The 12,640-nt window shown below is 38.1% G+C and overlaps 1 protein-coding gene across 1 annotated transcript in view; it reads left to right on the top strand.

Moving 5' to 3' along the window:
* The window catches only part of st3gal2 (ST3 beta-galactoside alpha-2,3-sialyltransferase 2), a 1,083,354-nt gene that overhangs the window by 930,701 nt on the left and 140,013 nt on the right, over window positions 1–12,640 (top strand). The gene's annotated exons all lie outside the window — the stretch shown is intronic.

The following is a 12,640-nucleotide window of genomic DNA, read 5'->3' as shown; positions in this document are numbered from 1 at the left end:
ACTGCTCTTTGTCTCGTCTTTTATCCATCAGCGTCTGCTGCTCTTTATCTTGTCTTACTTCCATGAGCGTCTACTTATCTTTATCTTGTCTTATTTCCATCAGCGTCTACTGTTCTTTATGTTGTCTTATTTCCATCAGCTTCTGCTGCTCTTTATCTTGTCTTATTTGCATGAGCGTCTACTGCTCTTTATCTTATCGTATCTCCATCAGCGTCTACTGCTCGTTATCTAGTTTATTTGCATCAGCGTCTACTGCTCTTTATCTTGTCTTATTTCCATCATCGTCTACTGCTCCTTGTATCGTTTATTTCCATCAGCGTCTATTGCTCTTTATCTTGTCTTATTTCCATCATCGTCTACTGCTCTTTATCTCATCTTATTTCCATCTGCGTCGACTGCTCTTTATGTTTTCTTATTTCCATCAGCATCTACTGCTCTTCATCTTGTCTTATTTCCATCAGCGTCTACTGCTCTTTATCTTCTCTTATTTCCATCAGCGTCTACTGCTCTTTATCTTGTCTTATTGCCATCAGCGTCTAATTCTCTTGATCCTCTTTTATTTCCATCAGCGTCTACTGCTCTTTATCTTATCTTTTTTCCATCAGCATGTACTGCACTTTACTTCTATTATTTAAATCAGCGTATACTCTTCTTTATCTTGTCTTATTTCCATCAGCGTCGACAGCTCTTTATCTCTCTTATTTCCATCAGCGTCTGCTGATCTTTATCTTGTCTTATTTCCATCAGCGTCTTCTGCTCTTTATCTTGTCTTCTTTCCATCAGCGTCTACTGATCTTTATCTCTTATTTCTATCAGCGTCTACTGCTCTTCAGCTCGTCTTATTTCCATCGGCGTGTACTGCTCTTTATCTCTTATTTCTATCTGCATCTACTGCTCTTCATCTTGTCTTATTTCCATCAGCGTCTACTGCTCTTTATCTCTTATTTCTATCAGCATCAACTGCTCTTCATCTCGCCTTATTTCCATCAGCGTCTACTGCTCTTTATCTCTTATTTCTATCAGCGTCTACTGCTCTTTATCTCTTATTTCTATCATCGTCTACTGCTCTTTATCTATTATTTCTATCAGATCTACTGCTCTTTATCTCTTATTTCTATCAGCGTCTACTGCTCTTTATCTTCTCTTATTTCCATCAGCTTCTACAGATCTTTATCTTCTCTTATTTCCATCAGCGTCGACTTCTCCTTACCTCGTCTTATTTCCATCAGCGTCTGCTGCTCTTTTTCTTGTCTTATTTCCATCAGCGTCTACTGCTCTTTATCTTGTCTTTTTTCCATCAGCATGTACTGCACTTTATCTTCTCTTATTTCCATCAGCGTTTACTCTTCTTTATCTTGTCTTATTTCCATCAGCGTCGACAGCTCTTTATCTCGTCTTATTTCCATCAGCGTCTGCTGCTCTTTATCTTGTCTTATTTCCATGAGCGTCTTCTGCTCTTTATCTTGTCTTCTTTCCATCAGCGTCTACTGCTCTTTATGTTGTCTTATTTCCATCAGCTTCTGCTACTCTTTCTCTTGCCTTATTTCCATCAGCGTCTACTGCTCTTTATCTTATCTAATTTCCATCAGCTTCTACTGCAATTTATCATTTCTTATTTCCATCAGCGTCTCCTGCTCTTTATCTTCTCTTATTTCCATCAGCGTCTACTGCTCTTTATCTTCTCTTATTTCCATCAGCGTTTACTGCTCTTTATCTTGTCTTAATTCCATCAGCATTTACTGCTCTTTATCTTCTCTTATTTCCATCAGCATATGCTGCTCTTTATCTTCACTTATTTCCATCAGCGTATACTACTCTTTATCTTCTCTTATTTCCTTCAGCGTCTACTGCTCTTTATCTTGTCTTATTTCCTTCAGCGTCTACTGCTCTTTATCTTCTCTTATTTCCATCAGCGTCTACTGTTCTTTATCTCCTCTTATTTCCATCAGCTTTTACTGCTCTTTATCTCATCTTATCTCCATCAGCCTATTCTGCTCTTTATCTTCTCTTATTTCCATCAGCGTATACTGCTCTTTATCTCCTCTTATTTCCATCAGCGTCTACTGTTCTTTATCTCCTCATATTTCCATCAGTGTATACTGCTCTTTATCTCATCTTCTCTCCATCAGCCTATACTGCTCTTTATGTCGTTTATTTCCATCAGCATATACTGCTCTTTATCTTCTCTTATTTCGATCACCGTCTCCTGCACTTTATCTTCTCTTATTTCCATCAGAGTCTCCTGCTCTTTATCTTGTCTTATTTCCTTGAGCGTCTACTGCACTATATCTTGTCTTATTTCCATCAGCGTTTACTGCTCTTTATCTTCTATTATTTCCATCAGCGTTTACTCTTCTTTATCTTGTCTTATTTCCATCAGCGTCGACAGCTCTTTATCTCTCTTATTTCCATCAGCGTCTGCTGCTCTTTATCTTGTCTTATTTCCATGAGCGTCTTCTGCTCTTTATCTTGTCTTCTTTCCATCAGCGTCTACTGCTCTTTATGTTGTCTTATTTCCATCAGCTTCTGCTACTCTTTATCTTGCCTTATTTCCATCAGCGTCTACTGCTCTTTATCTCGTTTATTTTCATCAGCGTCTACTGCTCTTTATCTTGTCATATTTCCATCAGCGTCTACTGCACTTTATCTTTTCTTATTTCCATCAGCGTCTCCTGCTCTTTATCTTCTCTTATTTCCATCAGCGTCTACTGCTCTTTATCTTCTCTTATTTCCATCAGCGTTTACTGCTCTTTATCTTCTCTTATTTCCATCAGCGTTAACTGCTCTTTATCTACTCTTATTTCCATCAGCATATGCGGCTCTTTATCTTCTCTTATTTCCATCAGCGTATTCTACTTTTTATCTTGTCTTATTTCCTTCAGCGTCTACTGCTCTTTATCTTGTCTTATTTCCTTCAGCGTCTACTGCTCTTTATCTTCTCTTATTTCCATCAGCGTCTACTGTTCTTTATCTCCTCTTATTTCCATCAGCGTATACTTCTCTTTATCTCATCTTATCTCCATCAGCCTATTCTGCTCTTTATCTTCTGTTATTTCCATCACCGTATACTGCTCTTTATCTCCTCTTATTTCCATCAGCGTCTACTGTTCTTGATGTCCTCATATTTCCATCAGTGTATACTGCTCTTTATCTCATCTTCTCTCCATCAGCCTATACTGCTCTTTATGTCGTTTATTTCCATCAGCATACACTGCTCTTTATCTTCTCTTATTTCGATTACCGTCTCCTGCACTTTATCTTGTCTTATTTCCATCAGCCTCTACTGTTCTTTATCTTCTCTTATTTCCATCAGCGTGTACTGCTCTTTATCTCGTCTTATTTCCATCGGCGTCTACTGCTGTTCATCTCGTCTTTTTTCCATCAGCGTCTACTTCGCTTTATCTTGTCTTATTTCCATCGGCGTCTACTACCCTTTGTCTTCTCTTATTTCCATCAGCGTGTACTCCTCTCTATCTCGTCTTATTTCCATCGGCGTCTACTGCTCTTTATCTCTTATTTCTATCAGCGTCTGCTGCACTTTATCTTTTCTTATTTCTATCCGCGTCTACTGCTCTTATGTCTTATTTCATCAGTGTCTACTGCTCTTCATCTCTTCTTATTTCCATCAGTGTCTACTGCTCTTTATTTTGTCTTATTTCCATCGGCGTCTACTGCTCTTTATCTTCTCTTATTTCCATCAGCGTGTACTGCTCTTTATCTTGTCTTATTTCCATCGGCGTCTTCTGATCTTTATCTCTTATTTCTATCAGCGTCTACTGCTCTTCATCTCGTCTGATTTCCATCGGCATCTACTACTCTTTATCTCTTATTTCTATCGGCATCTACTGCTCTTCATCTCGTCTTATTTCCATCGGCGTGTACTGCTCTTTATCTCTTATTTCTATCTGCATCTACTGCTCTTCATCTTGTCTTATTTCCATCAGCGTCTACTGCTCTTTATCTCTTATTTCTATCAGCATCTACTGCTCTTCATCTCATCTTATTTCCATCAGCGTATACTGCTCTTTATCTCCTCTTATTTCCATCAGCGTCTACTGTTCTTTATCTCCTCATATTTCCATCAGAGTATACTGCTCTTTATCTCATCTTCTCTCCATCAGCCTATACTGCTCTTTATGTCGTTTATTTCCATCAGCATATACTGCTCTTTATCTTCTCTTATTTCGATCACCGTCTCCTGCACTTTATCTTCTCTTATTTCCATCAGAGTCTCCTGCTCTTTATCTTGCCTTATTTCCTTGAGCGTCTACTGCACTATATCTTGTCTTATTTCCATCAGCGTTTACTGCTCTTTATCTTCTCTCATTTCCATCACCGTCTGCTGCTCTTTATCTTCTCTTATTTCCATCAGCATATGCTGCTCTTTATCTTCTCTTATTTCCATCAGCGTATACTACTCTTTATCTTGTCTTATTTCCTTCAGCGTCTAGTGCTCTTTATCTTGTCTTATTTTCATCAGCGTTTACTGCTCTTTATCTTCTCTCATTTCCATCACCGTCTGCTGCTCTTTATCTTCTCTTATTTCCATCAGCATATGCTGCACTTTATCTTCTCTTATTTCCATCAGCGTATACTACTCTTTATCTTGTATTATTTCCTTTAGCGTCTACTGCTCTTTATCTTGTCTTATTTCCATCAGCGTCTACTGCTCTTTATTTTTTCTTATTGCCATCAGCGTCTACTTCTCTTTATCCTCTCTTATTTCCATCAGCGTCTACTGCTCTTTATCTTATCTTTTTTCCATCAGCATGTACTGCACTTTATCTTCTATTATTTCCATCAGCGTTTACTCTTCTTTATCTTGTCTTATTTCCATCAGCGTCGACAGCTCTTTATCTCTCTTATTTCCATCAGCGTCTGCTGCCCTTTATCTTGTCTTATTTCCATGAGCGTCTTCTGCTCTTTATCTTGTCTTCTTTCCATCAGCGTCTACTGCTCTTTATGTTGTCTTATTTCCATCAGCTTCTGCTACTCTTTATCTTGTCTTATTTCCATCAGCATCTACTGCTCTTTATCTCGTTTATTTTCATCAGCGTCTACTGCTCTTTATCTCCTCATATTTCCATCAGTGTATACTGCTCTTTATCTCATCTTCTCTCCATCAGCCTATACTGCTCTTTATGTCGTTTATTTCCATCAGCATATACTGCTCTTTATCTTCTCTTATTTCGATCACCGTCTCCTGCACTTTATCTTTTCTTATTTCCATCAGCGTCTCCTGCTCTTTATCTTCTCTTATTTCCATCAGCGTATACTACTCTTTATCTTGTATTATTTCCTTTAGCGTCTACTGCTCTTTATCTTGTCTTATTTCCATCAGCGTCTACTGCTCTTTATTTTTTCTTATTGCCATCAGCGTCTACTTCTCTTTATCCTCTCTTATTTCCATCAGCGTCTACTGCTCTTTATCTTATCTTTTTTCCATCAGCATGTACTGCACTTTATCTTCTATTATTTCCATCAGCGTTTACTCTTCTTTATCTTGTCTTATTTCCATCAGCGTCGACAGCTCTTTATCTCTCTTATTTCCATCAGCGTCTGCTGCCCTTTATCTTGTCTTATTTCCATGAGCGTCTTCTGCTCTTTATCTTGTCTTCTTTCCATCAGCGTCTACTGCTCTTTATGTTGTCTTATTTCCATCAGCTTCTGCTACTCTTTATCTTGTCTTATTTCCATCAGCATCTACTGCTCTTTATCTCGTTTATTTTCATCAGCGTCTACTGCTCTTTATCTCCTCATATTTCCATCAGTGTATACTGCTCTTTATCTCATCTTCTCTCCATCAGCCTATACTGCTCTTTATGTCGTTTATTTCCATCAGCATATACTGCTCTTTATCTTCTCTTATTTCGATCACCGTCTCCTGCACTTTATCTTCTCTTATTTCCATCAGAGTCTCCTGCTCTTTATCTTGTCTTATTTCCTTGAGCGTCTACTGCACTATATCTTGTCTTATTTCCATCAGCGTTTACTGCTCTTTATCTTCTCTCATTTCCATCACCGTCTGCTGCTCTTTATCTTCTCTTATTTCCATCAGCATATGCTGCTCTTTATCTTCTCTTATTTCCATCAGCGTATACTACTCTTTATCTTGTCTTATTTCCTTCAGCGTCTACTGCTCTTTATCTTGTCTTATTTTCATCAGCGTTTACTGCTCTTTATCTTCTCTCATTTCCATCACCGTCTGCTGCTCTTTATCTTCTCTTATTTCCATCAGCATATGCTGCTCTTTATCTTCTCTTATTTCCATCAGCGTATACTACTCTTTATCTTGTATTATTTCCATGAGCGTCTTCTGCTCTTTATCTTGTCTTCTTTCCATCAGCGTCTACTGCTCTTTATGTTGTCTTATTTCCATCAGCTTCTGCTACTCTTTCTCTTGCCTTATTTCCATCAGCGTCTACTGCTCTTTATCTTATCTAATTTCCATCAGCTTCTACTGCAATTTATCATTTCTTATTTCCATCAGCGTCTCCTGCTCTTTATCTTCTCTTATTTCCATCAGCGTCTACTGCTCTTTATCTTCTCTTATTTCCATCAGCGTTTACTGCTCTTTATCTTGTCTTAATTCCATCAGCATTTACTGCTCTTTATCTTCTCTTATTTCCATCAGCATATGCTGCTCTTTATCTTCACTTATTTCCATCAGCGTATACTACTCTTTATCTTCTCTTATTTCCTTCAGCGTCTACTGCTCTTTATCTTGTCTTATTTCCTTCAGCGTCTACTGCTCTTTATCTTCTCTTATTTCCATCAGCGTCTACTGTTCTTTATCTCCTCTTATTTCCATCAGCTTTTACTGCTCTTTATCTCATCTTATCTCCATCAGCCTATTCTGCTCTTTATCTTCTCTTATTTCCATCAGCGTATACTGCTCTTTATCTCCTCTTATTTCCATCAGCGTCTACTGTTCTTTATCTCCTCATATTTCCATCAGTGTATACTGCTCTTTATCTCATCTTCTCTCCATCAGCCTATACTGCTCTTTATGTCGTTTATTTCCATCAGCATATACTGCTCTTTATCTTCTCTTATTTCGATCACCGTCTCCTGCACTTTATCTTCTCTTATTTCCATCAGAGTCTCCTGCTCTTTATCTTGTCTTATTTCCTTGAGCGTCTACTGCACTATATCTTGTCTTATTTCCATCAGCGTTTACTGCTCTTTATCTTCTATTATTTCCATCAGCGTTTACTCTTCTTTATCTTGTCTTATTTCCATCAGCGTCGACAGCTCTTTATCTCTCTTATTTCCATCAGCGTCTGCTGCTCTTTATCTTGTCTTATTTCCATGAGCGTCTTCTGCTCTTTATCTTGTCTTCTTTCCATCAGCGTCTACTGCTCTTTATGTTGTCTTATTTCCATCAGCTTCTGCTACTCTTTCTCTTGCCTTATTTCCATCAGCGTCTACTGCTCTTTATCTTATCTAATTTCCATCAGCTTCTACTGCAATTTATCATTTCTTATTTCCATCAGCGTCTCCTGCTCTTTATCTTCTCTTATTTCCATCAGCGTCTACTGCTCTTTATCTTCTCTTATTTCCATCAGCGTTTACTGCTCTTTATCTTGTCTTAATTCCATCAGCATTTACTGCTCTTTATCTTCTCTTATTTCCATCAGCATATGCTGCTCTTTATCTTCACTTATTTCCATCAGCGTATACTACTCTTTATCTTCTCTTATTTCCTTCAGCGTCTACTGCTCTTTATCTTGTCTTATTTCCTTCAGCGTCTACTGCTCTTTATCTTCTCTTATTTCCATCAGCGTCTACTGTTCTTTATCTCCTCTTATTTCCATCAGCTTTTACTGCTCTTTATCTCATCTTATCTCCATCAGCCTATTCTGCTCTTTATCTTCTCTTATTTCCATCAGCGTATACTGCTCTTTATCTCCTCTTATTTCCATCAGCGTCTACTGTTCTTTATCTCCTCATATTTCCATCAGTGTATACTGCTCTTTATCTCATCTTCTCTCCATCAGCCTATACTGCTCTTTATGTCGTTTATTTCCATCAGCATATACTGCTCTTTATCTTCTCTTATTTCGATCACCGTCTCCTGCACTTTATCTTCTCTTATTTCCATCAGAGTCTCCTGCTCTTTATCTTGTCTTATTTCCTTGAGCGTCTACTGCACTATATCTTGTCTTATTTCCATCAGCGTTTACTGCTCTTTATCTTCTATTATTTCCATCAGCGTTTACTCTTCTTTATCTTGTCTTATTTCCATCAGCGTCGACAGCTCTTTATCTCTCTTATTTCCATCAGCGTCTGCTGCTCTTTATCTTGTCTTATTTCCATGAGCGTCTTCTGCTCTTTATCTTGTCTTCTTTCCATCAGCGTCTACTGCTCTTTATGTTGTCTTATTTCCATCAGCTTCTGCTACTCTTTATCTTGCCTTATTTCCATCAGCGTCTACTGCTCTTTATCTCGTTTATTTTCATCAGCGTCTACTGCTCTTTATCTTGTCATATTTCCATCAGCGTCTACTGCACTTTATCTTTTCTTATTTCCATCAGCGTCTCCTGCTCTTTATCTTCTCTTATTTCCATCAGCGTCTACTGCTCTTTATCTTCTCTTATTTCCATCAGCGTTTACTGCTCTTTATCTTCTCTTATTTCCATCAGCGTTAACTGCTCTTTATCTACTCTTATTTCCATCAGCATATGCGGCTCTTTATCTTCTCTTATTTCCATCAGCGTATTCTACTTTTTATCTTGTCTTATTTCCTTCAGCGTCTACTGCTCTTTATCTTGTCTTATTTCCTTCAGCGTCTACTGCTCTTTATCTTCTCTTATTTCCATCAGCGTCTACTGTTCTTTATCTCCTCTTATTTCCATCAGCGTATACTTCTCTTTATCTCATCTTATCTCCATCAGCCTATTCTGCTCTTTATCTTCTGTTATTTCCATCACCGTATACTGCTCTTTATCTCCTCTTATTTCCATCAGCGTCTACTGTTCTTGATGTCCTCATATTTCCATCAGTGTATACTGCTCTTTATCTCATCTTCTCTCCATCAGCCTATACTGCTCTTTATGTCGTTTATTTCCATCAGCATACACTGCTCTTTATCTTCTCTTATTTCGATTACCGTCTCCTGCACTTTATCTTGTCTTATTGCCATCAGCCTCTACTGTTCTTTATCTTCTCTTATTTCCATCAGCGTGTACTGCTCTTTATCTCGTCTTATTTCCATCGGCGTCTACTGCTGTTCATCTCGTCTTTTTTCCATCAGCGTCTACTTCGCTTTATCTTGTCTTATTTCCATCGGCGTCTACTACCCTTTGTCTTCTCTTATTTCCATCAGCGTGTACTCCTCTCTATCTCGTCTTATTTCCATCGGCGTCTACTGCTCTTTATCTCTTATTTCTATCAGCGTCTGCTGCACTTTATCTTTTCTTATTTCTATCCGCGTCTACTGCTCTTATGTCTTATTTCATCAGTGTCTACTGCTCTTCATCTCTTCTTATTTCCATCAGTGTCTACTGCTCTTTATTTTGTCTTATTTCCATCGGCGTCTACTGCTCTTTATCTTCTCTTATTTCCATCAGCGTGTACTGCTCTTTATCTTGTCTTATTTCCATCGGCGTCTTCTGATCTTTATCTCTTATTTCTATCAGCGTCTACTGCTCTTCATCTCGTCTGATTTCCATCGGCATCTACTACTCTTTATCTCTTATTTCTATCGGCATCTACTGCTCTTCATCTCGTCTTATTTCCATCGGCGTGTACTGCTCTTTATCTCTTATTTCTATCTGCATCTACTGCTCTTCATCTTGTCTTATTTCCATCAGCGTCTACTGCTCTTTATCTCTTATTTCTATCAGCATCTACTGCTCTTCATCTCATCTTATTTCCATCAGCGTATACTGCTCTTTATCTCCTCTTATTTCCATCAGCGTCTACTGTTCTTTATCTCCTCATATTTCCATCAGAGTATACTGCTCTTTATCTCATCTTCTCTCCATCAGCCTATACTGCTCTTTATGTCGTTTATTTCCATCAGCATATACTGCTCTTTATCTTCTCTTATTTCGATCACCGTCTCCTGCACTTTATCTTCTCTTATTTCCATCAGAGTCTCCTGCTCTTTATCTTGCCTTATTTCCTTGAGCGTCTACTGCACTATATCTTGTCTTATTTCCATCAGCGTTTACTGCTCTTTATCTTCTCTCATTTCCATCACCGTCTGCTGCTCTTTATCTTCTCTTATTTCCATCAGCATATGCTGCTCTTTATCTTCTCTTATTTCCATCAGCGTATACTACTCTTTATCTTGTCTTATTTCCTTCAGCGTCTAGTGCTCTTTATCTTGTCTTATTTTCATCAGCGTTTACTGCTCTTTATCTTCTCTCATTTCCATCACCGTCTGCTGCTCTTTATCTTCTCTTATTTCCATCAGCATATGCTGCACTTTATCTTCTCTTATTTCCATCAGCGTATACTACTCTTTATCTTGTATTATTTCCTTTAGCGTCTACTGCTCTTTATCTTGTCTTATTTCCATCAGCGTCTACTGCTCTTTATTTTTTCTTATTGCCATCAGCGTCTACTTCTCTTTATCCTCTCTTATTTCCATCAGCGTCTACTGCTCTTTATCTTATCTTTTTTCCATCAGCATGTACTGCACTTTATCTTCTATTATTTCCATCAGCGTTTACTCTTCTTTATCTTGTCTTATTTCCATCAGCGTCGACAGCTCTTTATCTCTCTTATTTCCATCAGCGTCTGCTGCCCTTTATCTTGTCTTATTTCCATGAGCGTCTTCTGCTCTTTATCTTGTCTTCTTTCCATCAGCGTCTACTGCTCTTTATGTTGTCTTATTTCCATCAGCTTCTGCTACTCTTTATCTTGTCTTATTTCCATCAGCATCTACTGCTCTTTATCTCGTTTATTTTCATCAGCGTCTACTGCTCTTTATCTCATCATATTTCCATCAGTGTATACTGCTCTTTATCTCATCTTCTCTCCATCAGCCTATACTGCTCTTTATGTCGTTTATTTCCATCAGCATATACTGCTCTTTATCTTCTCTTATTTCGATCACCGTCTCCTGCACTTTATCTTTTCTTATTTCCATCAGCGTCTCCTGCTCTTTATCTTCTCTTATTTCCATCAGCGTATACTACTCTTTATCTTGTATTATTTCCTTTAGCGTCTACTGCTCTTTATCTTGTCTTATTTCCATCAGCGTCTACTGCTCTTTATTTTTTCTTATTGCCATCAGCGTCTACTTCTCTTTATCCTCTCTTATTTCCATCAGCGTCTACTGCTCTTTATCTTATCTTTTTTCCATCAGCATGTACTGCACTTTATCTTCTATTATTTCCATCAGCGTTTACTCTTCTTTATCTTGTCTTATTTCCATCAGCGTCGACAGCTCTTTATCTCTCTTATTTCCATCAGCGTCTGCTGCCCTTTATCTTGTCTTATTTCCATGAGCGTCTTCTGCTCTTTATCTTGTCTTCTTTCCATCAGCGTCTACTGCTCTTTATGTTGTCTTATTTCCATCAGCTTCTGCTACTCTTTATCTTGTCTTATTTCCATCAGCATCTACTGCTCTTTATCTCGTTTATTTTCATCAGCGTCTACTGCTCTTTATCTCCTCATATTTCCATCAGTGTATACTGCTCTTTATCTCATCTTCTCTCCATCAGCCTATACTGCTCTTTATGTCGTTTATTTCCATCAGCATATACTGCTCTTTATCTTCTCTTATTTCGATCACCGTCTCCTGCACTTTATCTTCTCTTATTTCCATCAGAGTCTCCTGCTCTTTATCTTGTCTTATTTCCTTGAGCGTCTACTGCACTATATCTTGTCTTATTTCCATCAGCGTTTACTGCTCTTTATCTTCTCTCATTTCCATCACCGTCTGCTGCTCTTTATCTTCTCTTATTTCCATCAGCATATGCTGCTCTTTATCTTCTCTTATTTCCATCAGCGTATACTACTCTTTATCTTGTCTTATTTCCTTCAGCGTCTACTGCTCTTTATCTTGTCTTATTTTCATCAGCGTTTACTGCTCTTTATCTTCTCTCATTTCCATCACCGTCTGCTGCTCTTTATCTTCTCTTATTTCCATCAGCATATGCTGCTCTTTATCTTCTCTTATTTCCATCAGCGTATACTACTCTTTATCTTGTATTATTTCCTTCAGCGTCTACTGCTCTTTATCTTGTCTTATTTCCATCAGCGTCTACTGCTCTTTATCTTGTCTTATTGCCGTCAGCGTCTACTTCTCTTTATCCTCTCTTATTTCCATCAGCGTCTACTGCTCTTTATCTTATCTTTTTTCCATCAGCATGTACTGCACTTTATCTTCTATTATTTCCATCAGCGTTTACTCTTCTTTATCTTGTCTTATTTCCATCAGCGTCGACAGCTCTTTATCTCTCTTATTTCCATCAGCGTCTGCTGCTCTTTATCTTGTCTTATTTCCATGAGCGTCTTCTGCTCTTTATCTTGTCTTCTTTCCATCAGCGTCTACTGCTCTTTATGTTGTCTTATTTCCATCAGCTTCTGCTACTCTTTATCTTGCCTTATTTCCATCAGCGTCTACTGCACTTTATCTCGTTTATTTTCATCAGCGTCTACTGCTCTTTATCTTGTCATATTT

Source organism: Narcine bancroftii, chromosome 10, assembly GCF_036971445.1.
Source record: "Narcine bancroftii isolate sNarBan1 chromosome 10, sNarBan1.hap1, whole genome shotgun sequence".
NCBI lineage: Eukaryota > Metazoa > Chordata > Chondrichthyes > Torpediniformes > Narcinidae > Narcine > Narcine bancroftii.
The sequence above is the reverse complement of the archived record's forward strand: the minus strand, read 5'-3'. Positions and strand labels throughout refer to the sequence as shown.